Source organism: Heloderma suspectum, chromosome 2 (genome assembly GCF_057233095.1).
Source record: "Heloderma suspectum isolate Gila_16-S chromosome 2, 16-S_ref, whole genome shotgun sequence".
Lineage (NCBI taxonomy): Eukaryota > Metazoa > Chordata > Lepidosauria > Squamata > Helodermatidae > Heloderma > Heloderma suspectum.
Genome location: NC_139459.1, coordinates 47126985 through 47135000, shown reverse-complemented (window position 1 = coordinate 47135000; position 8016 = coordinate 47126985).

Sequence of the window (8016 nt, the reverse complement as noted above, 5' to 3'; positions counted from 1 at the left end):
ACATAGTTGCATTGCTGCTGGACATGCTCCTGTAGTATACAGGAGGTCTATAAGCACAGCCTTGTTTCCTTAAACAGTTGTGTGAACAAGAAGCTTCAGTTTTAAGAGATGAAAAAATATAATTTGAATATTAATCTTGAGTCTTAGTTGTAATCTCTTGCACTCAGGAGGAATTCTTGGGATGGGTTTTTTTTCCCTTTAAAGAATTGGAAATTGTTAATGGTTAGACAGAATGGGCGAGTTCGCATGTAACAGTGGCAAATCGTGGGTTAAGTAATCCATAATTTCTCAGGTCACATGCTGGGTGCGAGCCACTGTCGGTTTGCATACGCAACCTCTGACTGATCCAATCATAGGTTGTTGTGTGACGTGTGAATCTGGACAGTTTGGGTTGTTCATGGGTTGAACAATCCAAAGTTAACCTAACAACTAATTGTAGGTTAACCCAAAGTGTCCAAGTTTGCACATCACACAGCAACCTACGATCGGGCTGATCGCTAAATGGAATGCTAAATGGAAGTGGCTTATGTGCGGCGCGCACAGTGGCAAATTATACATTAATTAATCTATTATGTGCAAGCTGGGTTAGTATGTTGGATGAAATGACCTTGTTCTATAGAGGATCAAGAATACCTTCTCCTGAAGTTAAGTGATAGCTAAAGTAATGCTCTGCACTCAGTGTGAAACTTAAGACCACACTCAGATCATGAAGGAATATTCCCTGGGGCAGTCTGGCAAGATATTCTTAGAGGAAAGCCATAGCTGAGTTGTAGAGGACATGCTCTTTGAATAATTCAATACATGCTTTGCATACATAAGGTCCTGGGTTCAACGATCTCCAGCATTTCCATGAAAAGGCTTGCAGGCACTGGTCTTGGAAACGCCCCAGCTAAGCTGTTGTTACTCAGATGGACCAATGACCTGACTCAGCATGAGGCAGCTTCATATGTTTTCAGCGTAGTGGAGAGACTGTCTTCCTCTGCATGTTTTTGCATGGCTATTTAGCTCATAGCACCTTGATGAATTTAAAAAAATATTTATTATCTGCAACCATACCTGAATTTTCAAAATGTAACACTAAGATTATAGAAGAATACTCTTTGCCTTTTAAAAAGATGTCTGGATGATAGTGCCTTAGGTCAGAAGGTTTGGACTTGGTGGCTAGTATGACCCTCCAACCTTGTGGTTATGCAGCATAGATTCGGAGATAGACCTGTATGTATGTAGATCTCCAAAGGTATGGGGGAATCATCAAAAATTAGGAATTTGGATAAACCAAATCACTAATTGCAGAGGTGACTATGTGAATGGCCCTTGTTAATAATGTACTTCTGCCTGTACTTTCTGTATTTTATTTCCCTTTGACCTCACTGGTTACAATTCCTCCCTCCAACTACGTGTACATATACCTGTAACTCAGGATAACACTTCGTGCATCAGGTGATGTGGACTGTATTATTATTGTTGTTGTAGTAGTTGTTGTTGTTACCCTATAGCTGAACTTCTCAGAGTGGCTTACATAATAAAAACAAATAGAATAAAACCAATAATAGTCCATGAAAGTGCACATTTTAATAAATTAGTTCATTTTTAAGATGCCACAAAACTTTATTTTTGCTGCAACAGACTAATGTGGCTACCCTTCTGGAAATACTTAGCTATCTAAGGTTGTGAACCTGTGACATTTACAATGAAATGTATGGATGTATGTAAGGTTGATAGGGAGGCATATCAATAAGTGCGCCATATGTTGCTTCACTAAGTGCCTTGGAAGGTGGTGGACTCTCCTTTGTTAGGATGGTCCTAACAGAGGCTGGATGGTCGCTATACTAGTGGATTTCAGGGACATTATAGTAGTGGATTTCCAGCATTGGCAAGGGGTTAGACTAGATGACCTTTGAGACTCCTTCCAACCCTGTGATTCTATGACCACGCTTTGATCCTAAGACTTGCAGCATAGTAAATAAATGCTTGGGATAGAGTATACTATTGTACCGACTCAGAATAATGAACTAATCTAAGGTTTCCAACAGACATGAGAGCACAGTCCTTCAGCACGGTGGTGTCAGTTTTTTTGAATTCAGCAGAACAAAGCTAATTTAATTCCAAGTACTCCTGCTTAATGGTCTTGTGATGCAAGTTATTAGTTTGCTAGTATGCCTAGTGCAAATTATGGATAGCCAAAGTGCAAGGCTGTCTCCTGTGTCACTCTTTGAGCCATGTCACCAGACACATGGAAAAACCGGCACTGTAAAACTTTGCAGTTGGAAGCCACCCATCTCCATCAATGGTGTGGGCTCCAGCACAAAAACAAAATGGAAGGAGAGAAAAGGACTGGAAAAGATCATAGCAATGGAATAAAAAAAAGAAGTGGCAAAGCACACTTTGCCCTTTTCAAAGAAAACATAAGCAGTACATTGATTTTGTTTTCTGTTTCACCATCCTTTCCCCGCTCCCTCTTTTCTACTCGTTCTTTGGAGATGATTGCCCTGCTCCGCATTAAAAGATGTTATCAGTCCAAAAGAGAAAGTGTGGTCTTACACTAACTAATATCTGCTCAAACGTACATGACTGGAAATGTTGCAGTAGATTGGTATAGCAGAGAATAATGAACCGCTGCACCCCATTGAAATGTAATTACACAGCACTCTTGTTCTTAAACCTATAAGGTGAAAGAAAGATGAATAGTGAAAGTAAAAACCGCTGACCCTTCAAAGTTTAATTTACGTTATGCATTCCCTTGCCCTTCTGATAGGTTTTAGAAAGGTCATAATTTAGGGTATTTTGCAGTTGATAAATGATCTGTATGTTTGTGTTCACACGCACCGATTGATTTGTTATAGCCAAAATATTGTTTCTATAACAACCTGCAGGTCTTTAAGTAGGCAAACAGCAGATGAATGAGAATCCATGTGGGAAGTGAAGCAAAATTTGATCCTTCTTAGGATATGGGGGGGGGGGTGGTTTGGAGAGAGGAAGAATCATCAGAGTCTGGTTTAAGAGGAAGGATTGGGTGGGCTGGTTGAGACTGCTTAATTTCCTCAGGGCACCTTATACACATCTTTGCCCCCAGACAAGCTTCTAAGCCCTTGGTGCCGTTCCAGCTGATCACGATGGTTTTTGCATTGTCCAGTGCCAAAAAGTCTTTGCAACTTGGAGAGCTCCCTAGGTGGCAAAGGGTTGTTGGGGCAATTTTCCCACCTTTCTAGCCTTGGATGAGGCTCCTTGTTTCCGGGCCCAGTTGATGCATTATGCATCAGGGCTGCCTGCAACTGACAGCCCCTCAGCCAGCATCTACTTGAAAAGCAATGGTGCTAATCAAAGTCGACACATTTGAATGTCCAGACACACACACAGAGAAATTTACTAATCAAAAAGTGTATTTCCTAGGGCTGTCTCCAGAGAAATCCGCAGGAAGAAATTGGAATAATTTATTAGCTTACAAGTTTTCGTTGACAGTTAGCCCAAGGCTATTTATCTCTGTAATAGAGAACGTCTCCAATGTGGCAAAATTGACCAAATCAAACAGCTTTGATCAGAAAATGAATCTGGCAAGGCTGTCTGTCTACCGGCCCCTGGGGAATGGCGGGAAACAAACAAAAAGATTTAACAAGTGGTCAATAGGAAAAAGAGAGAGAGAGAGAATTTGCAGGCTGCAAACTCCAAGAGCTTGCAATAGTTCCCGCTCCCCCTCCCTCCCTCCCTCCCTCTCTCTCTCTCTCACACACACACACACACACACACAGAGAGAGAGAGAGAGAGAGAGAGAGAGAGAAATGAATTACTGAAGAAATAAATTACGTCTCTCATCATAATGTTTAACTCTGTGGCTATGCACAATCGCAGTCATGCAGTCCAAGCTGAGAAGCGATTCTTGCCTAAAAGGCATGAAGATAAATAGCTCCAGCAAGATTGTGGGGGGAATGCCCCAACTTCTCCTTTAAAGGAAAGAAAAATAGAAAGCTCTCCTTCGCATTACCCAGCACCATGCAATTGCTAAAGTGCTTTTTTATTTTTACAGTATTTGCCCCGGAACCAAAAATTGGATTAGGCATTGGGAGCAACGGAGAGGTTTTGAGTTGTCAGTTTAGATTTGGGTGTGTGTTTGTGAAAGCGTTCATTTTTGTTAGTTTGTTGTATGGCCAAAGGTGTTGCCACCGTCCTTCAGTATCCTCTCAAATCAAACATGCCAACTATTCAGCTGCAAATTAATTAGGTAGGAATTAATGCTTTGGGTAAGCAATTAAAATGAACACTAAATACTTACAGTTACATGAGCAGCCTATCTCACAGTGAGCAATATCTTCTAGAAAAGTAGCACCTCTACATTTTTTTAAAAAAAAGATACAGGTTTTATGGTTAATGCATACACAGTGCAGGAAACAGCTACAAAATACAGCTTTTCTGCACTCTTACCTTGGCTTTGGGCCAACTTGGAGCGGTGGGCAACTCCTGGGAGAGGGTGTCATCAGCCATAGCACGTGAGGTAAACTGTATTTATTCACTGGAACAGCCCCCATTTGTGACTTCGGTCCTGTCCTAAAGTCTCTAAACATTTCCATCAGTATCTCAGTGTTCTGCCAGCTTTGTGACATAACAATGGTGTAGTGGGTGGTATATATCCTATCCTGTGAACTTATTTGCTGGTCTAAGGTGGCCAGTTCGGACATTACTTTTTCATATGCCCTCTGATATTTCTCAGATGAAAGTAGGAGGAACGGATTTGTAACACTTCTGTTTTCACATTAAGAATGGATCACTGCCTGACCACACACTTACCCTATCACACTTCACTGAGACTTCTCTGCTTACAGTATGCTGTATTCATGTCTTCCTTGTTAGCATGTCCCGTACTGGCTTCTGAAGCAGGTAAATTTTACTGCAAGGGTTTTAAAAAAATTTAATTTCCATCCTGCCTTTTGCCTCTCTAGGGTTTATAACCAGTAGGGTTGTCGTAAATTTTGAAGTGTAGGTGCCCATCATGGCAGTCCCCATAGCCACATCACCAAGGAGGGTCCAAAAATTCAGGCAGCTATGTTGCTCTATATCAACAAACCAATTCTAGCTGTTTTCATCTCCATCAGGAGCAGGTGTTTTGTAAAGCTAATGGGTTTTAATTGCCTGTTTAAGACCAAGCCACCCCAAAATACTTCGCATCACTACAAGAAACAGTATATTGTTCCTAGGAAAATTCATTTCTCCCCAGGTACTTTGAGGATTGCCGCTAAGTTCAGAGGGAACAGGGAATTCTGAAGGTGTAGCAAGTGACATTGGTGTCCCTGCTAATGAAAAAGTGCAGGCACTGCATCCTTGTGAGCCCAGGCTTCACTATACCACTGTTTATAACATAAGCTGTTCACTCTTACAATTCTACTTCTTACAGATTTACAGCAGCTCAGACTCATGAACTAACACTTACTATCTGGATAGGTAGTTATGGGGAAATGGAAGGGTATTTGGTGCATATGTGTGCACACGTTTTAAAAAATCACCTCCAGAATCTCCCCAAAAGGACAGCTAGGGACAGTGACTTATTAGCAACAAGCACAAGAAAAATGGACTGTTGCATAATCCTCTACTGACTTAAGGAATATATTACAGGAGACAGAACCTCACAGATCTTAGCCTTAGAATGTACAATCGTAGCATTATATTTTGATGCTTCAGAGGTCATAGATGTTTCTTTAGGTTCATGAGCCCCTGGCCCACATATGACATTGTTCTCATGAGCAATGTAATGGCTGGAGAAATTACACCATAAAGATGCATTCCTGGAAGAATTTACCTAGGAATGGTACCATTAACAGCAATGTAGTCCTGTCTGGAGTAAATGGTTGAGAATCACAGCCTTACATCCTATGCATATTTACCTGGAAGTAAGTCTTGCTGAGTTCTGTGGGACTTACTCCCAAGTAAGTATGAATAGGCATGCAACCTTAATTCTGTGATGCTGTATTTTCATATAAACCCAAGGCTTAGAGGGTCAGGAAATTTACTTTAGTAAAGAAAGACTTAGCCAGATTTAATGCACATGGCCATGGTACAGGAGCCTCTACATGGGCCAGCCCCTTCCAAGATATTCGCAGGAATGTTAAAATTTTTAGAAAATATTAAGGCGCAAGTCTCTAGCTCTGGGAACATAAGGAAAAATATGCAGGCAGTATTCTAGCCAGTTGTTCAGAAAGGGTCAAAGTAACTCCAGATTGGTGAGCACTGAGTACTTTTTCGGGGGCTTTTGCTGCTTCACATTGGGCTGGTTCACATGATCAAAATAAGCCACCATGGCTTATTTAAATCACAGTGCGTGCAGGCATATGCAGGGCATGATTTCCATAATCACCGCCCCAACGCGGCTTGTCATCTCATCTGAATCTGGGTGGCATGGCTTGTTGGAGAGGGAAGCAACTTTCCAATAATAAGCCATGATGGCTTATTTTGATCATGCGAACCAGATAAGTGACTTCTGAACCACCTCAACCCCACCCTCCTACAAAGTTCTGCCCATGGACCTGCTAATACCTAGGAGGCTTTCTGCTAGAAGTTACTCTAGAAGAAACCCACACTCCCATTACAGCATTAGTCTTCATTGGCCCTTTCTGGATTATTGCACAGGATCCAAAGATGTCTTCACTCAAAACAGTGCCTCTGTTGCTGAAATATTACATTTTCCCCAAGACTCAAACAGCAATGGCTTATTGTGGAGAGATGCAGCTCTTCTCCCCAACCCCAGTCAGTAGTCATAGTCAGTTTATTTGTATACTGTGGTTTCCACAATACATTGTGCTCAAAGTGGTTCAGAGAATAAACACAATAGCCAAAATTATAATAGATTATAATATAACATTAACTGAATTGCAGTTAATTTAAAACGTATCAAAAGTTTAAATGATGTTAAAACATACAAGTAGATCAGTTAACAATATCTAGGATCAGTACATTATACTTGATTAAGCAATTCACGAAACAGTTCATAGTAAGAGACCTAACAATAAGATACCTTGTGTACATTAAACTGACAGCAAAAAATGGAAAGATAAAATGACCACAAGGCGCTTCAGTACTTCCATTGATGCTGAGAGGACTGTGTGAACGCTGCAAATCTTTGGAATTCGTGCCAATGAATTCTCCATCCAATATTTATTTCTTTTATAATTTCCTTTGGAGTTCTACAAAACGGTTATTTACACACAATTTCCACCAATACCAAGTCACTGTGCCTTTTGTCACCCATTATAGTAGGCATATTAACCTTGATTTTGATACATTGGGCTGGATCCAAACTTAGTTATTCTTGAAACTTGGGCAGCTGATTCACTTGTGGGAGTAACAAACACCTCAGAGGACCTGCTGAAGGACTCAAGTGAATTAAAATAGTTGATTTCCATGTATTGGCTTTAAAGCTTCATTGTGCAAAAGCATAGGGAGGGCAGTCACTTCCTTTGGGGGACATTTACCCCATAACTAAGTCCCATCCCTAATTCAGTGGGAAAGGTGTGCTATGTTGAATTACCCAGAAGAAAGAGCTAAATATCTTTCTTTTTAAAAAATGATGGTTCTCCTGACTCAGACCTCACTAGACTCTCAAAATAAATGGCCAAGTAGGTAATTAGTCCAGTAATTCTTCCAGCTTCTCATAGTGGCCATAACTTTCTTTGTACCCTTCCTCAGTATGTATGAATCCTCAGAATTATGAATGAATAAACACAGATGGTATCGTCTAGTTCTGGTCAAAAGTAAACTGTCAGTAAGCTATAATTGATAATGAAATGCTGTTGACTATCCTGCAGTCACTTGAAAGACCTTCACATGAGGCTCAGGTATCAAATGATGGCTACTCAAAAGGTCAGCTTTGAAAAAATGTCTGTTTTGAAATTGTCCTGCTCCTAAGGAAAATAGCAGCAGCATTGGAACACTGATAATATTCAGTATTAGATCTTCTTTTCATCAAAGACAGGCCCTGCAGTATGATCACTTATTCAGCATCTGACTAATGAGTTGGATGAGAACAAATTGACT